Source organism: Somniosus microcephalus, chromosome 9 (assembly GCF_052327205.1).
Source record: "Somniosus microcephalus isolate GS21.2 chromosome 9, FLI_Smic_1.0, whole genome shotgun sequence".
Taxonomy (NCBI): domain Eukaryota; kingdom Metazoa; phylum Chordata; class Chondrichthyes; order Squaliformes; family Somniosidae; genus Somniosus; species Somniosus microcephalus.
The window spans coordinates 17,852,515-17,865,681 of NC_140995.1; positions in this window are offsets into that span (position 1 = coordinate 17,852,515).

Here is a 13,167-nt window from a genome sequence, read left to right on the forward strand (position 1 = left end):
AACTCTCCACCAGCGATTGTCCATTTCCCGGGGATGCGATGCATCTGTCCAGCTGAAACCTGACGGATCGCAAGTTCCGGGATTTTGCGCATGCGCAGTGCACACGGAGATCCGGAACTTGCGGGGCACTTATGGTGTGTACGGGGTCATGGGCCCCAGAAAATCCGGGCCAACATGAGGATTACCTGTATTACTATGTACAATGCTGTGACTTCATGACCGTGAGAAACAATGCAATAATGAATGTTGGCCTTTCAGCACACGTATGTGTGTGCTGGAGTTTTCAGACTGCATGTACTTATTGAGCATCATTCCAGTAAATGTTACTCATTCAGTGATTACTGACTAATGGCATTGAAAATTAACTTTAAAAGCTAATTAGGGATAATTGCTTCAGAACTGCCTTTATATGCAACTAGAACATTAGAAATTGTAACTGATTATTAATGTAAAATAAACATAATTAATCAGACATTTTTCAAGTTATGTAATAGCATGCACGTACTCTGTTTCGGATACTTACCTGTCTGCATGTCACAAATTGTACAATTGTTCAAGCATTCTGCTTCTTAAGCTGTGGGCACAACAGGCTGCGAGGTGGTGCAATTTATCATAACAGTTTCTTCCCATCAGCAAAAGAAGGTTCATCTCTGAAGTGCTGCTCTTTCTAGTGTACCCAGTGGGAGTTTAAAAATGACTCCAGCGCGAACACAAACAGTTAGGGCATAAACGGTGACACAAAGGGATATGGCTAAAGAGCTGAACAATCTACACAATCTAAACCTTCCTCCCACCCAAGGGTAACGCAATAAGGTCAGTCCCTTGGCTCAGTGCAATGGTAGAGGAGGCATGCAATTGTCACAGAGGGATTAGGATATATGAGAGGAGACCCAATACCAATATCTTTTCTGGACTACAATTGCCTTCTTCTCCATTATTAGTCAGCTTACACCCATTTCCTGCATGAACCTCATTAAGGCCCCAGATTTAATGCAAACATACTTAAATGACTAGGCCTAGCTGGTACATGCTATATTTGTTTGTCTTCCCTGGCCAGATTTCTCAAAGTGTTGCTATCTTTTCCCATATCTGTTTCAAGTTACAGCAGGTACTGTAAACAGTGTTTAACCTGTTAGCCATCTCTCGCCAGGCATGAAGTACAGGTACTGGTGTTCTCTTGTGAGCATGCCCTGGAGGCCAAACAGCGCAAGTGTCCTCACATCCACTTCTTGCATGTTCATTTTGCCAGCTATCCAACAGGGAATGGAGGGCTTCATCGCCTTGCCCATAGACTCCATATTGTGCCTTGACGTTGGATTTTTTTCCGCTCCATACTGCCTTTGGGAAAGCTTGTAAATATTTAAAAACTATTCCGAGCCTTTCTAATGGTTGCTCCCTTCCCCAACATGGCCACTTACCTTGAATTTTAAGCAGCACGACTGCGCCATCCAAATCGACGGGCTTCTTGCAGAATGCTCCCTGCGCAAGGCCTAAAATGTGCTCGGAGCATTGTGACATTATTTAAATGAGCTGGTCCTGCTGAAATGGGTGAGGTAAGCATATCGCTCCATCAGGGCAGGTGCACATGGGAGCACTGCAATCATGGTTGTACTCTCCTCCCTATGAGAGAAGTGGCCTTAATAAATAGTAGCATTATCAGCCAGCGGCCTCGGCAATACAGCTGTATAGCTAATACTAACCTGTTTGCATACTGACAATATAAGGTGTATACCATGTACAATATGCCATAATATGTTGTAATTATAGAATGGCACAGCGCAGAAGGAGATCATTTGGTCCATCGTGCCTGTGCTGGCTCTTTGAGAGAGCTTGCCAGTTAATAATAATAATAATAATCAACTTTATTGTCATTGTTAGTGCACAAGTGCAGTACAACGAAATGTAGGCTTGCGGCTCCCGAGAGTGTACATTTTGATTAAGACATTTAACATTCAACATTCATTTGGCTTGTAATATATAAACATAAACATAAACATAATAAAGTGCATTGGCAGATGTGCAGGCTTTAGAGTTTATTTGTAGAGTTCAGTAGGATGACAGCCCTGCTCTTTCCCCGTAGACGTTAAACCGAGGTCCCGTCTGCTCTCTCAGGTGGACTGAAAAGATCCCACGGCACTATTTTGAAGAGGAGCAGGGGGCAGTTATCCCTGGTGTCCCCGGCCAATATTTCCCCCTCAACCAACATAACAAAAACAAACAGATTATCTGGCCATTATCACGTTGCTGTTTGTGGGAGCTTGCTGTGCACAAATTGGCTGCCGCGTTTCCCACATTACAACAGTGACTCCACTTCAAAAGTACTTAATTGGCTGTAAAGCGCTTTGAGTTGTCCAGTGGTCGTGAAAGGCGCTATATAAATGCAAGTCTTTCTTTTTTTTCATAGCCCTGCAATTGTTTTCTTTTGAAGTATTTATCCAATTCCCTTTTGAAAGTTACTATTGAATCTGCTTCCACCGCCCTTTGAGGCAGCGCATTCCAGATCACAACAACTCGCTGCATTAAAAAACTAAATTCTCCTCATCTCCTGCTGGTTCTTTTGCCAATTACCTTAAATCTGCGTTGTCTGGTTACCGACCCTCCTGCCAGTGGAAACAGTTTCCTCTTATTTGCTCTTTCAAAACCCTTTCATAATTGTAAAATAATTCAAAATCAAAAGTTACAATAAAATGTTTGGGGTAAGCTTTTAACAAACATTTGGAAATTATGGCCCCCAAAAATCAGTGTTGGGGTTTGTGCTCCCATTACACCAACAGATTGACTCTTGCACCTGTCAGTGAATCGCACAGTGCGCCAGGATCTGTGGGGTTGCCTCTTTTAAATATTCAATAGCAGGCCAGGACCACAACTCCCACGTAACATGGGATTAAATCGCTTTGGGGGTGGGGGGGGAAGAAACTTGCTGCAGGATTTAAAAGCCTGAAGCAACTTAAAGTGGCAGCGGATTCTTAGAACCACAGCAGGCAAGTGGTATGTTTTCTCCTCCAGCTTTTATCAGAATGATTGACTACAGTGATTTCTGACTAAAGGTTTCCTTATACTTTATCAAGACTTCATCACGGCTTCTACTTCACTGGTGGCTCGCAAGGAAGGCCTCAGGTAGCAGGAGGAGGCAAGCCCAGAATCTTTCAGATGACGATTCACAGATCTTCCTGGATGAGATCTGACAGAGGAGAGACGGCCTGCTGGGCTTGCAGGGAATGAAACCCTCCACAGCAGTCACTAGCACTATGTGGAGGGAGGTGGCAGTGGTGAGTGCCACCTCGCTCACCCCTTGGACAGCAGCACGGTGCCACAAAAAGTTTAATGATTAGACAAGGGCAGGCAAGGTAAGAAAATGGGCCTATACTCTCTGGAGTTTAGAAGAATGAGAGGTGATCTCATTGAAACATATAAGATTCTGAAGGGGATTGACAGGGGAAATGCTGAGAGGTTGTGTTCCCTGGCTGGAGTGTCTAGAACTAGGGGTTACAGACTCAAGATAAGGGGTCAGCCATTTAAGACTGAGATGAGGAGGAATTTCTTCACTCAGAGGGTTGTGAATCTATGGAATTCTCTACCCCAGAGGGCTGTGGATGCTGAGTCGTTGAATATATTCAAGGCTGAGATCGATAGATTCTTGGACTCTAGTGGAATCGAGGGATATGGAGATCGGGCGGGAAAGTGGAGTTGAGGTCGATGATCAGCCATGATCATATTGAATGGAGGAGCAGGCTCGAGGGGCCGTATGGCCGACCCCTGCTCCTATTTCTTACGTTCTTCTTATGTTCTTATGTAAAATGGCCACCGTCCACTTTTCATTTTACTATAAGACTGTCGCACCTGATCACCCTCACTTCTTAAAGGGTAAGTCTTCATTCACAGTGTACTATGGTGCAAGGGAGTTCAGTGGGGGGGAATCCTGGACATAAAGGCGCTGAGAAGCTGAAGAGCTCCAGGGGAGGTAAGTGGCTTTGGAAGTCTGTGATAGCGAGGTCAGTGGGCTAGTGCCAGCTGCAGGTGAGTGCATGCTAAGCAATGCCTATACCTGCTGCAGCACTTTAAGGCACTAAACTGCCATTGCATTCCAGGTTGTCTCTATCTTGTTATACTCTCTGTTAGTTACACATGCATACTTACCTCATGTCCTCTTCCGCAGGCCGTACAGCAAGGGCAGGTGGATAGAAGAGGAAGAAGAGGGAAATGATGAAGATGAGAACCTGATGCTGATAATGAGAACCATGATGATGATAATGATGAGGATGATGACTGTCCCATCCCTTGTACCTCCGGTGCCACTGTCTCATCTCCCTCAAGGCAGCGGGACTTATAGGGCTGGATTTTCTCAGCCCCGAGGAGGCGGGTATGGAGGTGGGACTGTCGGTAAAGTTGCAGAATTTGGGGGCGGCTGGCAAACCCACCCCCAACCCGCCTCCGTGCCCTTTTGCCAGGAGGCAGGAAGCCGTCCTGCCCCGGGTCCCGCCTCCTCGAGGCGAGAAAGGGATTAAAGCCTATTAACTGCCTGTTAACAAGCAGAAGATAGGATTATCCCTATTTTTAGCTCCGAAGTGCCGGCTTCCCGACCTCGGAGAATCCCGCCAGGGTGCAGGAGATGAGAAGGAGGTCTGTGGGGTTCGGAGGGCTCTGAAAGTGAGATGTAGAGGTGAGTGATGGGTGCAAGTGTGGAGTGGTAAGTATGTAAGGTGAGTATTAAGTGTTATAAAATGTTCACTTACCTTTGTTTTTGCCTACAGTCTTCAGCCGCTGTGGAGCTGGAGTCCTGACATCTCCATTGTAGATATCACAGACTGACTGTTGGATCATCTGAACCAACAGCCAGGTGATTTCTGCAAAGTTGAAAGGTTTGATGAGTCCTGAACACAAAGGACTCATCAAACTACAGAGAATGTCAGTGTTTGACAGCTTCACAGAGCTGTCAAACGATGACATTTCTTCTTTCAAAAGTTCCTGACAGATGGCACGTTATACATTGACGTGCTCTGTCAGTGACTTCCCCCTAATTGGCCTGCTGAGCCCGCTGGGCGGGCTTAACAAAGTCAATCAGGGGAAAATCCCGCTGTTTGGCCAGAAGCTGATGGAGGCGGGATTGAAAGCTGGCAAGCAGCAGTCCCACCTCCAAAAGCTTCTCATTGAGAAAATCCAGCCCATAGAATCATAGAGCACAGATGGAGCCCATCTTGTCTGTGCTGGCTGTTTGCAATAAATATCCAACTAGTACCACTCACTGCTCTTTCCCTATAGCCCTGCAAATTACACTTTTTCAAGCATTTACCCAATTCTCTTTTGAAAGTTACTACTGAAGCTGCTTCCTCCGTCCTTTCAGGCAGCACATTCCAGATTCCTGATATGGATCTCATGGGCCGGGCTATGAAAAGAAGGATGTTTGATGAACAATTTTGTTCTATTTTAGGTTCCCCAGTTCATTCTGTTATTTTTATTCTCCATCGCAGCTTCTGTTTTCCACTGTTTTAGATTGTCCTCTCATCACATTCTGTGGGAACATTGAGATAAGACTTCTTAACACTGTGCAGGTCCTGGCTTTCCATGAGCAACACTGACTAATATACATAAATTTCGTTTATTTTAGAATTATAAAATTGAAGAACTTCAGTGCTGGGTAAATGAGTTATTTTTTTCATATTTAGCACACAATGTCAACAGCAACCGCCACCAGGTACCAGGGGACTGGGCTTTGATTGCCCAAATTCTTTTTCTCGTCCATATCTTTTCTTTCCCATTTCTGCTTTTGCAACGGAAAGCATCATTCCATTTTGTCGAGCAAACATTCCTGTACCTTTAAACTGTTCTGGTTATTCGACTAAGAAAGTTGGAACCCTGAACTCTGTCTGTCTTTGTTCTTTTTGTAATATTGAGAGAATCATTGCAAAAAAATTGTTTTTTTAAACCAATAACTGTACGTAAAATGTATCACATCATTAGAGGTTTCATTTGCAGCATTTTCTATTTCATTGGAAACTGCAGCACAATTTGGTGATGCCGTTAGTCTATAGTGAGAGATTGGGAGGTCACAGTTACAGTGCGAGTCAGTCTACTTAATCATGCTGTAACTAAATTGCTTTTCACATCAACGCCACAGTTTTGTGTAACACTTGGGTCACTAACCATGCCATTATTGATCTGAAGAATCTATAACAATCTTGACTACATTGCAAACAAATAATAAACCATGCAGCAGTCACTCTTTTGGTAGCAGTAGAGATGATAAAGCAAATTGGTTCTGTTATAGCTACTTAGATTACGATGTGCCCACTATTCACATGATTAACTCCAAGTTCTTCTGCTGATATCAGTTAACTAAAGTGTTGTTGTGTGCAGTAGATATATATATATACATTTCCAAAGAGCTTCTCGGCATTATGGAGAAAGATACATAGAAACATAGAAACATAGAAGATAGGAGCAGGAGTAGGCCATTCGGCCCCTCTAGCCTGCTCCGCCATTCAACGAGATCATGGCTGATCATCCAAATTCAGTACTCTGTCCCTGCTTTCTCCCCATATCCCTTGATCCCTTTAGCCTTAAGAAATATATCCAACTCCTTCTTGAATATATTTAATGAATTGGCCTCAACTGCCTTGTGTGGTAGAGAATTCCAAAGGTTTACCACTCTCTGGGTGAAGAAATTTCTCCTCAACTCTGTCCTAACTGGCTTACCCCTTATCTATACATGTCAAAGACCCTGAATACATTTACTGGTTTGCTTATTGGATGCTTTTGTTGGGGGGCGGGGGGGAAATGTCCTTAGCGTTAAAGTATGATGCTAGAGGCACTTTATGACACAAATTATCTCATCGACTGCAGTGATTGCATGCGGGATGGATGAAAAGAAAAGACTGGGAATCGGAATTGAAAAGGGAAAATATTGGACATGCCCAGCAGGTGCGCCATCATCTGGAAAGAGACAAGGTGGGTTAATTCGGGGGTAAACCCTCCATCGGAACTCATGGGAGGGGCGGGGGGGATTTTCGTCTGCCTACCCATTCACGTTGATAAACATGAGGTTGGGCAAATTAATTTTTTTTTAAACCTCTCACCCGAGTCCTACCCGAATTGATTTTTGAATGGCTCTCGGTTGGGCGACCAGCACTCCCACACAAAACAGGCACAAGCACCTTATTCAAATATTTACATCAGAGTGCTAGGCCATTTGTAGGACCTTGACACAATGGAGAGAAGTTTAGCCTAAAAAAAAGGGTGGGTTGGGGTCGTGTGGGAAGTTGAAGTGTTAAAAATCTGAATCCCGAACTCAACCCACCTCCAATCCGCCCACTTCCGGTTTTAAAGGACACGGGATGGGGGTTGGACAGCCTATCTGTTCCCAGGAGGCGGGTCGTCCGTTTAAATATTATAATGAGGCTGGAAGCCTCAGCTTTAACCTTCATTTTGAGTTTTACTTTAGCTGGTCGGGTTATGCAGGCCTCGTGAAACCCGCCAGCTAATGCAAGGTGAGGACTGCTGGATCCAGGAGGTAAGTCCCTGAACACTTACCTCCTGGATCCAGTGTCCTTGCCTAACACACTCCCCGCGATCGGAGACCTACCCCCCAACACCCCCAGCCTCCGATTTCTGCTCCCCCTGCCGGCCTCTGATCCTCCCCACAAGGCCTCCTCCTAAATGCTCCTCTGGCCACTGATCTGCTCCTCTGGCTCCTGATTGATGATGCTCATCCCCTGCTCCGCTGACACCTCCCCCCCACCCCTTGCTCCTCCAGCCGTCGATTCTCACCTGACAACCCTCCCCCCAACCTGCTCCCCTGGCTGCAGTTTCTCACCTGCTCCCCCACCCCAGTGCTGATCCCGGCCGCCGATCTTCACCTGAACCCCACCCCTTGCTGCCCCGGCCCCTGATCGTTCTCCAACCCCACACCCCCCGGGCTGGTCTCAGCTCCCGATCTTCACGCGACCATCCCCACCCCGCTCCTACGACCACCCCCTGGCCCCCACGTGATCGTGCCCTCCCTCCTCTCATCACCATGTGCAGCACCCCGCTTGCGCCCCGGCTGCAAACTTTGGTCGCGCCCCATGACCTATTGCCGGACGCCATGTCCGACAGGGTCAGGGTGGCGTTTTAGCGGCCGCGGCGGCGCAACTTATAGGGCAGGTGCCAGGCGGCCACTGTTTTGTGGGTAGTCTGCCAGCACCTGCCCCCTTCCGCTTTTTCAGGCAGGGTGCTGGCCGTGAGCGGTCAGCCCGGCACTCCTCTTCAGTGCCGGGCTTTTTTCTCGGCACCCCGCTCCCCGGTGGTCCAGCAGGGTCCCGGTGTGTGCTGCGCGCTGCGCATTGCGCTAGGCCAGTCCCCTTTAATCAGGGGAGGGAGGCCAGTAATACCGTGGTGCTGTATGCCGACACATGTGGCGCTGTTGCGCGTAGTGCCGCGATATTCAATGGTAGTGCCTCAGGAAGGAGGGGGTGTGCTTCCAGTAGCAGCCCGCTTCCTGCTTGGGGCACTGCCACTGAATTTGTGGCGCCGGGGCGCTAACATTTTCGGGGTGCTAAAAGTAGCGCCCCGGCGAAGTTAGCACCCTAAAGGGGGCGGCACTGAATTTTTCTCCCCTAAAATTTTGACCTGAACGACATAAGAATATAAAAACATTCGAAGGCATAGAATGAGCAAAGGTTGATCAACCCGTCAAACCTAGGGGGAAAAATTCAGTATCACCCCGTTTGGGGCGCCATTATCGGCCGTGCGCAAAGTTTAGCGCCTGGTGCTAATTATCGCCTCCGACAGCAAACTTGGCTTTTATCGCCCCCGGACGTGATTGGAGCGCTAAATCAGGCGCTTCACACCTGTCTTAAGGTGCAAAGGCCGAGGAGCGAGGCACTACCTCAGAGCGCTGGTGAAGCAAGAAAGGGCAAATCAAAATAAACCTGCAAAGTGCTGCTCAGTACTCAAACCTCCTTCACACAGCGTTGAATCTCTCCAGAAGTCTCTCTCTCTCTCTGAATGCCTGAATGCGTGGTGCAATAATGTCACCAACAAAAAAAGGCAGGAAGCGGTCGCCTTTAAATAGCGTTCCCCCTAGTCCCTTTCTGACAGCAAAACGCTCCCCTTAACCTGTCGTTGCTAGCGGCAGGCAGTAAGGCAGGGGGCGCCACTCAATATCCGGTCCGGGGCACTAACGGGGCGTTGCGCACTCGACTGACGTCACAATCTGCCGGCGCAGGAGATTGTGGCGGTAGTGTTTAGCGCCGCCGCAAAATGTCTAGTTAATTTCGCGAGTGGCGCAAACATCGCCGCGCCCGGGCGCTAGTTGCTTTGCGCCCCATTAGCGCCCTCTTAAGGTGCTAACGGGAGGGGCAAGCAACTGAATTTTCCCCCCCTATTCTTTTCACGGACTATGTACAATGCACTCCATTGTGGACACTGCACAGTTGATTTGACTGCTGACTCCCTGATCGACTGCTCCCAGTGAGGCTCAGCAACTCGCAGGCAAATGCTGGCCATGAATATCTGGGCGGGCAGCCCCTGCTTTTTCAGTCCATCGATAGTCAGTCAGGCAGGCATCATCGGCCTGTGATTTCCTGACCAGTGCTCCTTGTGAGCCCCCTTCCTTGCCAGATTCTCCCAACCAGGGAATCAGTCCTTCAAACACCTGAGAAAGGATTCTCCAAAGTTTCTCTCGGCACTGCTCCCAAAAATAAATTAGAAATTAATCAGAATGTCTTACTTTTGTTGGCATTTCCATGGTTCTCATCGCTCAGGAAGCATCATGATCCACTCAGTATTTGATCTTCTCGATTTGTACTTACCCTCATAATCTTCGATTCTGTTGCTAGCTAGATATTCATCCAGTTCAACTTTACAGCTGTTAATCAGCATTAGCTGTAGTTTATTTTGCATATCTACCTTGGGTTACATTTTGTTCTGTGTTCGGTATTGCAAATATTGCAAATGCGGTTAGAGTATCTGCTCATTTGAGTGGAATTTGTTGGTTATTTTTGTAGTCCTCTTAATGCTAAATGTATTGGCCCAGAAATTCGGGTCGGGGGCTTCCTGCGGGTGCAAGCCCCCGACCTGCACTTACCCAGCGCGCCGGCCGTTGTGCTGTGGGCTCCCGTGGGATTCCGATCCTGGGCCTCCTCCAACTGCCGGCGCGCAGTGCTTGCGCATCCCAGGGGCGCAGTTAGTTCGATGCGTCCCCTGGGATCACGTGGGCCATGGAGAGCCAATGGTAGCAGGGAATGCTTCATTCATAAGTTTGACAGGAAGACCTGTCAAACCTATAAATACTATAAGCCCCAAAACATCACTAAAACCTCAAATAAATTTTAAAAAACATTAAATTTTTAAATAAACTATAAATTACATGAAATAACAATTTTAAACAATAATTTCAATTTTTGAAAAAATTAATTACATTTTCTAATGGGGCTAAAAATAAACTTACCTTTCTTTAAAGTATTTAAAAATAAGAAACCTGTGGAAAAATGTTTTAATTTTAATTAATTCACCACTTACCTTGTTAAAAGCAGGACTTGCGCCTGCTTTTTATATGCATAACTCCTGGAGACTTACCCTCCCGGAGAAACCTGCAAAAAAAAACAAGTTCAATGCGCACGTGCTGCCTCTCCGGCGCACGCGTTCGACTTCTGAACCCCTTCTTTCAGGGGAACGGAAGTGCCAGTTTCCCGCGCATGCGCAGTGCATCATGCACGAAACCGGCACTCTCATTGGGCCTATGCATGAGTACCCCGTGCGTACTCACGCGTTGGGAACGGAATTTCTGGGCCAAGGTTTCGTTTCCTTTGAAAACAAATGTATTATTCAATTTTAATTGGTAATAAAACATGTTATAAATTTTTCTCTGGATGGCTTATTTCTGCAGAGACGTGAATGAAATGCACAAATCATTCCTCCGATAGGGATGATAATGCATAATTACGTTATCCTCACAGCACAGAAAAAGATGTAAAAATATTTTGGTGAGTGCATTTTTCCAAACGGAATCCCCTTCCACTCTGTTTAGTCTTACTCTTGAAGCATTGTTTAATTAGCAGGTCAAGATTCTTAAAAGGACGTTTACCGACTCTTCTTTGATAACCACATAATTATTTGAAACACTAATTTGGAACTTCAACAATAACAACAACAACTTGTATTTATACAGCACCTTTAACATCGTCCCAAGGCGCTGCACAGGAGTGTTTTAACACAAAGCATTTGACACCGAGCTACATAAGGATAAATTCAGGCCGGTTACCAAAAGCTTGGTCAAAGAGGTAGGTTTTAAGGAGCGTCTTAAAGGAGGAAAGAGAAGCAAACAAGGCACAATTCGTTTTGGGCGGAGGCCATGGAGGGATTTGAAAACAAGGATGAGAATTTTAAAATCGAGGCGCTGCTCAACCAGGAACTAATGTAGGTCAGTCAGTGAGCACAGGGGAGTGAACGGGACTTGGTGCGAGTTAGGACACGGGCAGCGAGCTTTGGGCGATCTCGAGTTTACATAGGGTAGAACATGGGAGGTCAGCCATTTATATGTATAACTGGATTAGTGGAAGAATTGAGTGACTGCTGAAAATCAGTATCGCGAGAAAATAAATCGTTGCAAAAATTCAAATGCAACACAATTGTTTCAATTAAATGTAATTTTCCAAAGCTGTTTCTTAAAATGTTGTTGGAAAATGGATCTAATAATTAAAAATTGAGCTACTGAAAGATTTAAATTAGGTAAATGTTAGAAAAGGCAGACAAAGCCCTTCAGGTTGAGAAATCCCTGGTAGGTTTTCAGAGTCGCCCCTCCCAATTATCTGGTCAGTAATTTTAAAATGTACCCATCTCTAGCATCTATATGTAATTAAATTCAAGGCTTGCTACAACAGTGAACATTTCCATGAATTCTAAGTAATGAGAAAGGAATAAATTGAAGGGCTGGATTTTCCGCCCGGAGGCGGGATGGTGGCGGGTTCCGGTCCCGCTGCCGGTTGCAGCCGCCCTGCAATAAGGATTTCCCCCAGATTGGCCTCATTAAGGACGCTGTACGCGCTACCCGGCCCAATCGGTGGGTGCGGGTCAGGTGATCGCGCTTGATGACGCGCTGGGAGCCATGATATATAAGTGGGCCATGTCCCCTTTGATTAGAACTTTCTTTTTTCTGCTCCCGAATGCTGGTTGCTGCAGGCATGGCAGCTCAACGGACCAAGGCTGTTGCCCGGTTTGATGATGACTCCATCCATGCTCTTGTGGAGGGAGTAAGAGGACGCAAGGAGGACCTCTTCCCTTCAGATGGAAGGAGGAAGCCTCCTCAGCACACAAAGGCAGCCTGGCTGCAAACTGCTGAGGAGGTCAGTGCAAGGTCGGTGTGTACACACACCTGGATGCAGTGTAGGAAGTGGTTTAATGACCTGCTGCGCTCAGCAATAGTGAATATAACATCACACTTACCTTCAATCTGCTTCCCATCTCTTCTCATCCCCATCACTCTGCATTGGCAACCTACTCCTGCACATCCCAACTCACCCTAACATCCCTTGCACCCTCGTCCATCTCTATGTACAGAATCATTTCACCATCTTACTATGAACACCTCATACTCGCTCTCACTGTTATGCAATAACAGCAACTAACAACGCACAGGGAGGTGTAATGATCAGTAACATGTCATTCTAGAATGGTACACTAGGTGGAGCTGTATGTTTTAGTAGTGGGCTACCCACAAGGCAGTAGTCAAGATGGATGCCTGTACACTAGTCCACATGGCTGAATAAAGGACTAGCTCAAGCTAGCTGTTCATAATGAAAACGTCTATTTATTTATGAACATAACATGGTACCAGGAGTGGTAATATCTGCTGAATATTGTGAAACACAACATGGAGAAGTTGAAGCCACTGGAGGGTTTGAAACTCACGGAGAATGTCGACTGCAATTGGCGGACTTTCAAATAACAATTTGAACTCTACATTGCTGCCATCGGGTTCGGTACGATGCCAGACACAAGGAAAATAGCGTTGCTGCTCACGGTTGCAGGCCCACAGGTGATAGAGGTATTTAATACATTTGTATTTGATCAAGAGGAGGACAGAGAAAAAATGGACAATGTGCTAAAGAAGTTTGAAACACATTGTTCTCTCAAAAAGAACGAGACCTATGAGAGGTACGTGTTCCGTTCACAGACACAGCAGCAAAATGA